This window comes from Pinus tabuliformis, chromosome 3_2, assembly GCF_031772625.1.
Source record: "Pinus tabuliformis cultivar Carrire ecotype Pingquan chromosome 3_2, CPIR1, whole genome shotgun sequence".
NCBI lineage: Eukaryota > Viridiplantae > Streptophyta > Pinopsida > Pinales > Pinaceae > Pinus > Pinus tabuliformis.
Window position 1 is genome coordinate 429,054,188 of NC_142302.1, and position 13,699 is coordinate 429,067,886.

General features: G+C 38.3%; 1 pseudogene; it reads left to right on the top strand.

Annotated features, from left to right (window-relative positions):
• Window positions 1-11,319: 11,319 nt before the first annotated feature.
• LOC149181160 (uncharacterized) lies at window positions 11,320-13,415 on the top strand (annotated as a pseudogene).
• Window positions 13,416-13,699: the final 284 nt, after the last annotated feature.

A 13,699-nucleotide genomic window follows, 5' to 3' on the forward strand; every position in this document is an offset into this window, starting at 1 on the left:
ATTTAATGGGCACAGTTTTGAGTTGTGGAAACTCAAGATGGAGGATCTGTTGGTGGATAAAGATCAGTGGATCACAGTCGATCCGGGTACTAAACCAGTAGGAGTGTCTGATGAAGAATGGAAGAAGTTGGATCGAAAGGCAAAGAGCACAATACGATTATGTGTCTCAGATTCAGTATTGTTGAATGTATCAGGGGAAGCTACGGTGAAGGTTTTGTGGGACAAGTTAGGGACTTTGTACCAATCTAAGTCTCTACTGAATAAATTGTTCCTGAGGAAAAAGCTGTATAACCTAAGGATGAAAGATGGAGACTCGGTGACAAAGCATTTGAACGCATTTAATACTGTGGTAAGTCAGTTAGCATCTGTTGATATTAAAATTTTAGATGAAGATAAGTGCATCAGTTTGTTGTGTTCTCTACCAGATTCGTGGTATAGTCTGGTTATTGCAATAGGTAGCAATGCAACTACCTTGTAGTTTCATGAAATAGTCTCAGCCTTGCTGACGGAGGAGATGAGACAGAAAAATTTGGAGAGCCAGAATGGTGATGCCTTGTCTGTATGAGGACGGTCCCAGAACAGAAACAAAAATAAGTCATCGAGTGGGAGATCTAAATCTAGAGGGAGATCTAAATCTCCAAGAAAACCTATAAAGGTGGTGTGCTGGAAATGCGGAAAGAAAGGCCACTTTAAAAGGGACTGTAAATCTCAATCTCCTAACAAAGGAAATGGATTTGACGAGGCTCCTTCTGTAGAGGCAAAAATCACCTTAGATGAAGGTGGGGATGTGTACTTGGCTTCTTCAAGTACACATGTAGATCATGAGGCATGGTTGATTGACTCAGGTGCATCCTTTCACTTCACTCCCCATAGAGAGTGGTTCTATGAGTATGAGAAATATGATGGTGGTGATGTCTTCTTGGGGGATGACAGGAAGGCTAGAATCATTGGTCGCGGAAAAGTAAATTGAAGTTGCAAGGTGGAAGGGTAGAACGCTTCCAGGTGTTCTACATGTTCCTGCATTAGCTAGAAATCTGATTTCTGTAAGCAAGCTAGATGATTCATGTGTAAAAATAGTGTTCAAGAAGGATACCTACAAAATGGTTCAGGGAGCACTGGTATTGATGCGGGGAGTTTGGATTGGAACTATATACAAGCTGCAAGGTAGCACTATTATTGATGGGTGCAATAGTTCTATGGTTCCTGAAAGTGGAGCAGAAAATCTAGTGGTCTCTGGAGAGAAGACCATGTTGTGGCATCAAAGGCTTGGACATATTGGAGAGAAGGGCCTTCGAATACTTCATGGTAAAGGTATGGTAGAAGGTATGAGTAATAGCTCTCTAGATTTTGATTTCTATGAAAATTGTGTATATGGGAAGCAGAATCAGGTGAGTTTCCCCTTTGGTGGTAAGAGGGCGAAACAGATACTAGAGCTTGTGCACGGTGATGTGTTTGGACCTGTGAAGGTTCCATCACTAGGTAAGTCTATGTACTATGTATCATTTATAGATTACTTCTCAAGGAATCCATGGATATATTTCTTTAAGAAGAAATCTGAAGTCTTTGACAGGTTTAAAGAATTTAAGGCTCTTGTGGAAAACCAGACAGAGAAGAAGATAAAGGTGCTGAGGATAGATAATGGTGGAGAGTTTTGCAGCAAAGAATTTGAAGAATTCTGTAAGAAGTGTGGTATATCACGGCAGAAGACTACTCCATATACACCTCAGAAAAATGGAGTTGCAGAAAGAATGAACAAGACGTTGATGGAAAGGGCAAGAAGCATGCTCAGTGGTGCGGGTTAGGACAGGAATTCTGGGCAAAGGCAGTGGATAATGCATGTTACCTGGTCGATAGGTCACCTTCATCAGTGTTGGTGGATAGGACTCCACAAGAGGTATGGACTGGTATGAAACCCTCTCTTTCACATCTAAGGGTATTTGGATGTGGTTCATATGTACATGTTCTAAAGAAGAAAAGAACCAAGTTACATAGTAAATCTGAAAAGTGCATCTTTATTGGGTATAAGGATGATTTAAAGGGTTATAAGCTTTGGAACCCAGTAACAAGGAAGGTTGTGTAGAGTCGAGATGTGGTGTTCAAAGAGGTGAAAGATGTTATTAAACATGAAGTCCAACCAAAGGAACCTAAGAAGATAGAGTTTGAGCTAAAGGAGGAAGAATCAGACACTACAGAAGAGGAGGAATCAGAAGATGAAGAGCCACAAACTCCGGTTGTGAGAAGATCAGTTCAGGAAAGAAGGCAGCCAGAAAGGTATAGTCCATCTGCTTTCTGTTCAAATTTTTCTTTGTCTGTTACTGATGATGATCCTAGAACTGTGAAGGAAGTAGTGGATTCAGAGGATGGAAAACTCTGGAAAGAGGCCATGATTGATGAAAAGGTACCTTTGCACAAAAATGAGGCTTGGGATCTGGTGGAGTTACTGGCTGGAAGGAAACCCATTGGCAGTAAATGGGTGTTCAAAAATAAGCCAAATGCAAAAGGAAAAGTGGAGAAATATAAAGCTCGGTTGGTAGAAAAAGGTTATTCCCAAGTGCCAGGAATTGATTTTGGTGATATTTTTTCTCCTATTTCCAAGGTAACTTCTATTAGATTACTTTTATCTGTTGTTGTTGCTTTTGATTTTGAGGTAGAACATATGGATGTGAAGACAACATTTATTCACGTGGATTGGAAGAGGAGATCTACATGAAGCAACCTGAAGGCTTTGCGGTGAAGGGTAAAAAAAAACTCGTATACAAGTTAAAGAAGTCTCTTTATGGGTTAAAACAGTCACCAAGGATGTGGTATCAGAAATTTGATACATTTATATGGGGACTTGGCTTCACCAGAAGCAAAGCAAATAATTGTGTGTATTTTAAATTAATTGGTGACCGTGTTATTTATCTTGTCTTGTATGTGGATTATATGTTCTTAGTTGGAAATGACAAGAACTTATCGAGGATTTGAAGATCCAATTGTCCTCCAAATTCGACATGAAAGATCTTGGTGCTGCAAACTATATTTTGGGCATGGAAATTAAAAGAGATCAGGAAAGAGGAAGCTCTGGTTAAACCAGAGGAAGTATGTCGAGACAATATTGCAGAGGTTTAATATGCAGGATAGTAAACCGGTGAAGGTTCATATTCCTGTAGGTGTGAGGTTATCTGTTGAACAATGTCCCAAGACACAAGAAGAGGAAGAGGACATGTCCCATGTTCCATATGCAAGTGTAGTTGGTAGCCCGATGTATGCAATGGTCTGTACTAGACCAGACATTGCACATGCATTAGGAGTATTGAGCAGGTTTATGTTAAAACCAGGGAAGGAGCACTAGACAGCAGTGAAGTGGGTTTCAGGTATTTGCGTGGCACTAGTGATTATGGTTTGTGATACCAAGGAAGACCAGGATTGGATACAGTGTTGGATATTCATGGCTTTGTTGATTCAGACTGGGCTGGAGATCTGGATCAGAGAATATATACAAGTGGGTATGTGTTTAACCTATTTGGAGGTGCAGTCAGTTGGATGCATAAGAAACATTCTGTAGTAGCACTGTCAACTACAGAGGCAGAATACATGGCAGCCACTCATGCAAGAAAGGAAGTAGTTTAGTTGCAAAGATTGTGTTCAAGTATGGGGTTAGTACAGGAAGCTATAAGGATAGACTGTGACAGCCAAAGTGCAATTTTCTTGGGAAAGAACCTTGCATATCATTCAAAGACAAAGCACATTGATGTTCAGTATCACTTTGTGAGGGATATGATAGAAGACAAAAAGGTGTTGCTGGTAAAGGTGGACACTTTGAAGAATACTGCAAATGCTTTGACAAAATATATGAGCTCTGAGAAGTCCTCCTAGTGTAGAGAGACAATGGGCATTTTAGGGCTAGAAAAATGACTAATCTCTCTTGTGGCCCCATGTAGAAAGAAAACAACAAGTGGGAGAATGTTGGGTTGTGTTATATTCTTTACATGTAGTTAACAGGGGGTCTGAGGGGCACCCGAAACCCCACTTTATGGGGTCTGGGGCAGCGCCCCATAAAATTTTGGTTTTGGACCCTATGTTAGGTTGGGCCGACCCACCTATGGTTTTGTGCTTGATTTTCGCACATGGTTTTTTGACGTGATGGCTTTTTAGTCCATGGTATTTGGACGCGATGGTTTTCAGTCCATGGTATTGGACGCGATGGTTTTCGGTCCATAGTATTGGATGCTTCGGCATTTATAAATATGTATTATAACATTGAAAGGAACATAATGAAAAATCAAGCTAGTAGTCCTGGTTTTGGGATCCAGGGGAAAATCTTTGTGTATATGTGTTTTATGTGTTATGCTCTTGCATTGTTTATTTTTTGTGTTTTTAGAATTCGTATGCAAGTAATTTCTGTACGGGGTTAAAACCTATAAAGAAGTCATTATGCATAGTTATACCTTTGGACCCTGCTGAAAGATCATGCTATACAGGGTTGGTGTGTGACTATGACAATGACAATGATTTGGACTGCATCTACAAAATAAATGAACGAGAGCAAGATTGGGTGAATCCCACCGCAGATGAATGGATCTCATGGTAGCACGAAAGCTTCTGTACATCAGATTCTGATGAGAAGATAGAGCGATGGCAAAACAAGTTACATGAGGTAACCACGCTGAACTGTAATATGATGACAAGATCATTGCACTGTGTATTGATGGAAGTAATGGATATGCCTACTTATGATAGGTTAACTGAGGTAGATACTTTCTTAGATAATTTTGAAAGGGAGATGCCGGAAAAGGAACGTTTCCAGGCCTTGAATTGGGTAGTGCATGCTATGCCCGCTAAGTGGTGGGATACGCACAAGGGAAGCTTTGAAGTCTAGCATGCATGTAGGAGGATGATGCGCACGTGATTTGGGAAGCCTGAAGTGCGATTAGTTGACAAATACAATGGGCAGGATGGTCCACACACGCATTTGTCCAAGTGGGTACAGGCATATGACAAACAACCTACGTGGATGCACATGAGCTTCACATTGGGAGATAGAGTCAATAAGCATGTGTTGGGGGGGGAATGCTCCAATGACTCCTCAAGTTGGAACGACAGAATGTGGAGAGAAAAATCGTGCAAAAGGTTATCCATGCGGAAGTATTGAAGGAGGTGTTTGAAGCATTGAACAAGGTATGTAGTGCGCAGTGAAGTGATTGGGACCTACGCATACCAGCAGTTTTACGGGCTTATAGGACAACGTGAAAGAAATTGATGGGAGAGACGCCTTCTGGGCTGGCCTATGGAGCGAACGTTATAATGTCAATGGAGTATATCATGCCTAGTCCGTGCATAGCAGCGCCCATGGATATGATAGATCGCAGAGCCTTTGAAGAAGGGATCACGTAGTTGGAATAACTCGAAGAAGAATGCTTGGTACCTGATGAAGAGATTCAACAGGGTGACCTTAGGCTCCAAGCACTCATGAATGAAAGAGCTCAGTTGAGGGAGAAAAACGTCGTGGCGGGAGCAGAAGTCTAGATGCTTGAGGAAGAAATAAAGAGGGTCTTTCTTGATAAAAAGACCGTGGTGATAGAATAGGATGAGCACGATTACGTTGACAAACTTGGGGACTACTGCTGAGAGTTTATTGGTTTAATGCATTGGATGTGATCGTACGGTATTAAGGAAATCACAAATGGTTGTGTGGTGCAGTAGATGAAGTCAAATAGCGAACTCTTCCTAGGGAAAGTAAATGGCATTCGGTTGAAGCCGTACATAGGTGGTCCAACTATTAGACTAGTCAACCGAATCACAGTCTTAGAGCTCTAGGTAGCTGGAAGGAGGCGCGGGACTAGAAAGAGGTGCAGGGAAGTAGTTCAGCTACAACGGTCTCTGAACAACATGTCCAAGAGGTACAATAGGTAGCTCCTCAGTGTGCTACCGATCTTCTAGTAGTTCAGGCAGAGTTGGGAGGTCTCTGCATGAAGATATCCACACCAATAGAGTGACTCAAGAGTGAGTCATGATGTTTGTGTTGGGCGCTTGTTGGGCGTAGGATCCCCCAAGGGATGCTTTGGGGCTTAAAGCCCATATTTTGACTAAATATGATGTAAAGAATCCACGTTTTGTGGGCACGAAGCGCAAGCTTGTAAATGAGTCATAGGGTTTTCCACCCTCATTTTCGTAATGTAATGTCGGCTTTAGAGATCTAGCCATGGTCCGCAGACCATGGGATTGTATAAATAGAGCATGGATCTAAGTTGTAAATAAGTCAAGAGAAGTAGAGTCATGAAGTAATAGATGAAGAACTGAGTCTTATCCAAGTGTAAAGACGAGTCTTGGGTCGTAGAGTAGGAGAAGGTTATGCAGTTGACTGCGCAGAGGTCTAGTACCCTACAGCTGAGTGCGAGGACCCCTGCAGCTGAGTGCACAGGGCAAGTAGAGTCTGTAACCATTGGAGAAGTAATAAAGAGAAGTTTCATATCATTTCTGTGTATCTTTTCCTGTTTTGTGCAATGCATGTATCGGGTATAAATTTCAATTTCATTGTTTATATGGTGTGCGAACTTATATGATTGTGTTGATTAAGTGAATATCTGTTTACACAAAGTTAACTAACAATTATAAGAAGATAAGTAAGGTCCATGGTGTAACGTGGGGAAATAGCACAGATTGATGCTTTAGTAGTGCAAAAGCACCTCAGCCCCTGGTTAGGGCCGCGCGAAGGAAATTATAACAGATCGCGAAGGTCTCGCAGGTCAGGACAGTACGTGAAGGGACCTGCGTGAAGGTATTCACAATTGGACTAAATCGACCCCTCAAACATCTCAAGGGTACATAAACTTGGTTCCAGCATCCCCCCATACTGCTTCAGGTGAGACCTCAGTCCATGCTCCATGGGTTGTTGCTGAAAGGGCCAGTAGTGCAGGTATTTGTTTGGCTAATTAACTCTAAACCTGGGTCAGGCCCCCTCAAGCCAACATCAATATCTTACTCAAAGGATAAATTTCCCATATAGACGTTATGTCTAGTTCTTTTAGGACTTATTTATGGTTGTTGAGCCTTTGAAGCTACTTATTGCATAATGCACATGTTTCAATACCGAACCATAATCAACGTCTTCATACCAATATAACTAGTGAGAGGAAAGGATAACCATAAGAGGTCTTATATGCTGGTTTTATGTGTTTTTAATAGCCATATATTCCAAAAAGTTTATTTTAGGGACCAATCACCACGATTAATCTAATAGAAATGTCAATGGCACCAAGATTCACAACTAGTGCTCAAAATATTGTAACAATGCCTATATCCCCACTTGGAAGACAAGGATTATCTCAATATATTTTATGTGGTAGTTTGAGTCATTGTCCTTCACCATATATGCTTAGAAGCTTCCTCTCCAGCCTAAGTCTTAGGATTCCTCCACAAGCCATATGGAAGTCCCTATGACTATACCTAGTGTTGAAATTTCCTAAGGCTATTAATATTCACATTCATATGCCCAAGATATGATTGGGAAGTCATGTGTGGTTTTTTTAGGTGATAGTCTTGGACCATGATATCTACAAGCATCCTTTATTACCTAAAGCTTCAAGTTTCCTCCCCTTACCATTTTGAAGACCCTATTAAGTCTACCTAATGCTCAAATCCTCCTAATACTACTAATATCCCCACCTCTAGGTGAAGGAAATACATTGAGAAAAAAAATGCACCCATAATATTGTGTTTGTGTGTGTTCTTGGAAGGAAAACATGCTCTAGAATATGCATGCATTCATATAATGTGCAAGTTTCTTTAATTCAATCTTTTGGGATGATTGAAAAATTCAAATTAAATGTTTTCTAACTTTGTTGCTTCACATAAGAAATTGAAATGGAAAACTTGGTGGTTTGGGATTCAAGTACATCAAAACCTCCATCTTTTTAATGGCTAAATAAATACATTATTGGTGAAACAACTTATATAGAATGAGCAATGTGTATTTCAAATTTATAATTTAAAAAAAAATATAATCTAATTTTTTTATGCATATATTGGAATTTAAAATACACATACTTCATTTTCCACATAATGTTTTATCATATTAAGATATACAACAATGATTGGACATGTTAAGAACCTTGTGCCCTACATGAACATGTGAACTCATAATTTCAAGGCTATAATGACTTCATAATTTTTTTTAAAATATAAAATTGGCATTGTAAATTTTGGAACAATAGTCTACACAAGAAGAACATGTTCTCTATAATAGTACACTTTTCTTAAAGAAAATTTCATCATTTAAATACTCTAACACTTTAAGTGGACATATGCATTATATTTTGCATGAAAATAACTTAGTATTATTAAAAAAACTCAAAATACACATGGTCATACAAAATTTCTCTAAATAAAAGTTATACATTAAAAACGTTAATTCAATCTTGTGCATTACGTTTTTTACACCATATCGATTACTATTCTTTTAGATGCTTGCATTACAATCAATGCATTATGAGATCCTTACATCCTTACATAGTATTGCACTTAATTTGTTTATCTCAATATTTTTTTTTTTTTTTTTGGTAAACTATTTACATTATAGTAACAAAAATTGGATACAGTAAGTACAAGCAGAAATGCATGGAGAGATATCACCCAAATGGTCCCTAGACAGAAGTAGAAGAGAGACCATCTTCCCTAAGAAGGGGAAACCAAATAGTCTACCCGAAGACAAAAAATTCAGGTGCCATTACAACATTTAAAAGAGGCAAAAACCAAAATGACGTGAATATACGGTTTGGTAAGGAGTCTATAGCTACCACTACTTGAACATATGACCTTGTGAAAAATAGAAGATATAGCATAACATGAAAAAATATGGACCTGTTCGTGTTGGGTTGACACCCTGCGAGATTGAGGGAGCATGGACGGACTCCATCTATGTATGTTCCCCATTGCTTGGACTAGCTGCATCTGCGTTTCTCGAGCAGGAAGGGTCTGCTTTGGGAGGTTCCTCCTCATTGAAATAGCCAAACGGGTATCCTCCTCATTGAAATAGCCAAACGGGTAGGGATGTAGAGGATAAATACTTTTACCAACCAGCTAAAAGTCTATGGAATGAACTGGTTTTCTCAATGACCCACGAGCCGGAGAATTACGCCCAACAACAGTGTGGACTGCGAAGAGGAGACAGGAGGAACGAATTTCATTCGAAAGGGCCACGCGAGGAAGAAGAGGAAATAATTGGTGGGAAATTTAGAAGAAGGTCGTAGGAGAGACGTTAAAGGCAGGAATAAATGTGACTGGTGTGGGCATTGGCCTCAACCATCCTCCGAGAAACATTGTTACAATCCCTTTCCCGAGTCAAGAGGTGGTAGGAGAGAAGATTTTGGATTTCCCAAAGAGAATTTCCCAACCATCGACTTTCTTCATATTCCACACCTGTATCTTACTGCTTGATGTGCTTAGGGTTATCATTGTCAACTTTTCTTCCATCATAAGAGATGCAGGTGGGCAGCCACACTCCCGCCCTCAACCATCAGAGCATACTCTCCTCTTTACCGAATCATGGGTTCAAGTTGGGAGGTGGTGGAAGTAGCTGAATACCTAGGGAGAGAAAAGGCCAAGGGATCAGATCATGCGGGCTAAGCATGGAGCAAAATTTCCATAAAAAAAGGATGAACACTCGAGAAAAGAGACATGGTGAGCAACATAAATGCAAAAATGGTGGCGCCCAAGTGCTCATTAATTCAGAATATGTGAGGACGTGGTGGAGGAGGACATGAATTAGTGCATTGCGAATCCACAGAGAGAAGGGTCTTGGAGAAATACTGTGAGGTGTAGGGCGCATTCATGCCAAGCTCAAGCAAGTGGCCAGGCTCGGAAGTCTAGGGAGCACCTGGATCCAAGTGTGTTTATCTCACTAAATTAATTAATATTAGAAATATTAATATCCACAAAGTATTATATTATGCTTTATTTTATATCTAAACAATAAATAATAATAAATAAATTTTCAGTATAAAATGAACTTATTAGAATGGATAATAACCTTAAAAAATAGATAAATATTGATTTGAATATAAATAACAAAATATATATCAATGATAACTAGTTTGAAGTTATTGATATTAAGTGGAAAAACAAACAAGATGTTTATATTGTTAGCATAGATTTATCCTAACTTTGGATCTATCAAGTGCTTAGAGGGATCAAATTTCTCAAGATGCAAACACTTTTTGAGTGTAAACTTAAGGAAAGTTTTGCACGTAGAAATATTCGATTCCTCTTAAGTCTTGGTAGGTCTATAATTTTTTTCGACTTATTTTATATAATTTATACATAGTTGAAATTAAAATATTTTATTTGTGATTCATATTCTACATATCCGATGTTACATGTAAACTCCTTAATAAAATTTGAACAAATTACAAACCTCCCTCATACTTTAAACGAAAAAGAATATGTCTCTCTTAATGTTTTATTAATATTTTGTAAATTATTTATATAAAGTTGTTATTAAATTATTTTATAATTATATTATTTATTATGGACATTGAAATATTTTATTTGTGGATATTAGTAAAATATTATTTTGTTATTAATATAATTAGGTTTTAAATATTACATGTCAACTAAATATAGAAGTAATTATACATGATGTAATATCAATAATATTATTTTTACATTACATTTATGAATGAGGGAAAGACATTACATATCTCCCTAATACTAAAAAATAAAATTTTCACCTATGCATCTTTGATTTGTCTAGGTCCTCTGTAGATATAGAGATAAGATGGATCTATGTTAATTTTGAACAACACACTAATATAATATTTTAACTATAATAATATTTTTCTCTACTTATTTCTATAATATATTGACTTATTTGTGTTATTTATATTTTTTAAAATCTTACATATCTCTATATATGCATGTGTATGTGTTATTAATACATTTTTTACACCGTAATTCATTCCCCTCTAGGAAGAACTTCCGTAGAGGCTACTTGTCATTAGTTTACACCGTTAGATTATGTGTTAGATGATTGGAAGATTGTCAATTTTTCGATCGGGATAAGGTAGTTGGGTGGTTGGAACCATTTATTATGATGCTTGTGCAGTTAAACATGATTATGGCCACGAAGTCCCTTGAGTATTTGATTTACAAAAATGTATGATTTGTTGTCACGGTGAGGGAGGGAGATAGCGTGTTTCAAATTGGATATTTGGGGTGTGCAAGGAAATAGCATTTTGGGGGCTTCAACACTCAAGCTGACATTCATGGCCTTGTTTTGGATGTAGACGCCACTTCGATGAATGTCAATAGAACAAGAAGTAGAATAACAAGGGGCAAGGCATGAGGAAGAGAGATCCAGGCATCCTTATTTTGGTGGCCTTGACCATATTATTCTCTTTGCAGCATGAAGGACAGTTTACTTTCAGGGAAGCATGGCTTCATCTCACTGATGATTATACATTCAAGCATCAAGTTGAGCAGCTTCATCCTCCACTAATAGCAAATCTCAATGGTGATGGTCGGAGTGAAATTTTGGTTGCAACTCATGATGAAAAAATAAAAGTATTGGAGTCTCATGTAAAGGGAATGAATGAAGGATTCACTGAAGCACATGTGAATTTGGAGGTATCTTTGCTGCCATAAAGAGTTCATATTGCAGCAGGAAGACAAGTTGTATCAATGGCAACTAGTTTGTTGATTGGGTGCATAAACAAGGAGAAATAAGAAACAAATCCCTTTTCCAGTCACAACAAGTTGGTTGATAATGTACTTTGACCACAACCTCAAGAAACTATGGGAGGTTGATGTGCATGACAACTTTCCACATGGTGCCCTTCAGAGAGAGATAGCAATTTCTATCAATAAGTATACCTTGAAGCATGGAGATGTGGGGCTAGTAATTGTGGGCGAAAGGATGGAAATACAACCACATCTCTATCTAGATCCATTTGAAGAAGAAATGGTTACTGGAAAGAATGTAGACCATCATCGAAGAGGTGCAAAGGAGAAAGAGTTTTCTAAGGATTTGAGCACTAAAGGGGGAGAGCAACTTAGGCACTTTTCCTATTATGCCTTTGTTGGGCGTTCTAGCATACAAGAATGAAAGCATAGGAGTGAGAATCTATGACACCATGAACCTCATTCATCACAACTCATTCCACAACACAACTACAAGCTTGATGCTCAAGAATTGAACAATCAACATCTTGGAGACGTAGAATGCATGTAGTTCAGAAAATCCATTCTCAGATTTATGCCACATCATTGTGATAGAAGGGAGGATACTCTACTTGAGCTAGCACATTTCAGAAAGAAAAAAATGAAATCCCTGAAGAAAATGCCTGGAAATAGATCATCATCTACAATTCACAAACCAAAGGACAAACATGTTTTTGGGAAGGATACAATGAAAAAAATTACCATTTCTATTGATAAGGTAGCAGAGTATGCTACATCTGGAAAAACAAAGAAGAAGAATCTTTATGTACCCATAATAAAAAATTATAGTCACCTCTCATGGATTCCTAACGTAATTGCAGCACATCAAAAGGAAGGAATATAATTTATTCATCTCACCTTTGGGCGGTTAGTCTGTAAGCTTCATCTATAAGAGGAAGTCCTTCATGCTGATATAAATGGAGATGGAGTGCTAAAACATGTTTACGTTGTTGGAGGAAGTGGTACTGAACATTATGTAGTTAATTGAACAATGAAAGTATTGAAACCTTGTTGGGATGTACCTACTTCTAGAGTTCTAGCGTGAGAGAAACCTTTTAATGCCTCTATTTGGAGGCATGGCCCATTTGGTGTATCAGATAGCCCATTTGGTGTATCACAAACTTTTGGTTGCACTTTTGATGCTTCTCCTCTACACGTAACAATGTCTATCCTAATTCCTAAGAATAATGGACACAAGCATCAGAAAAGAAGCCATGGTGATGTAATATTCCTGACAAGCTGAGGAGAGGTTACTTCTTATTTTCCACTCATTCATGGCCAAGGTGGAATTTAAAGATGACAACTCCTAAGTCATGCTACTTAGTTAAATTTTCCTTCACCTACGGGTATTGTTGAAGAAAATTTTATCCCCACTTTATAACCTTTTCGATTGCATGCTCATGGAACCCATAAAGTGATATGGTTGTAGGAGAACATGAGGTAGTTATTATTTCCTAAGAAGGTAGTGAGCTCATGTCAATCTTCTTGCCATCTCCACCTACCCACCTCATAATATATGGTGATTTTTCAAATCATGGCTTGATTGACGTGATTCTAGTAACTTTTGATGGAATTTATGGATTTGTGCAAACCCGACAACCTCGTGCCCTATTCTTCAGTTCTGTGGTTAGTTGTTTGATAGTTGTGATGGTTGTTATACTTAGCTTTCAACATTTTAACCAAGGCCCTTTGAAAGAAAGAGCACTGACCCAAGGTAATATATGTATTGTGAGCATATTTTGGATGAAGAAGAATCCTTTTGTTCTTTGATAGAAAACAACAAACCCTTATTATGGTTACGCATGTATCATGTTGATTGATGCATGCATTAATGAAAAAGGATTATGGCAAAATTTTATTTGCTCATGTGTAAGTTTTTAGTGGTTTAAGCTCTCTGAGTTTTTAAAATGTTGTAATTGTGTCGTAAGAGTTTCACGGGATATCATTTTCTCTTAACTGCAACAATTTGGATGAGTACAAAATATATGAAGTGGTTTCTATG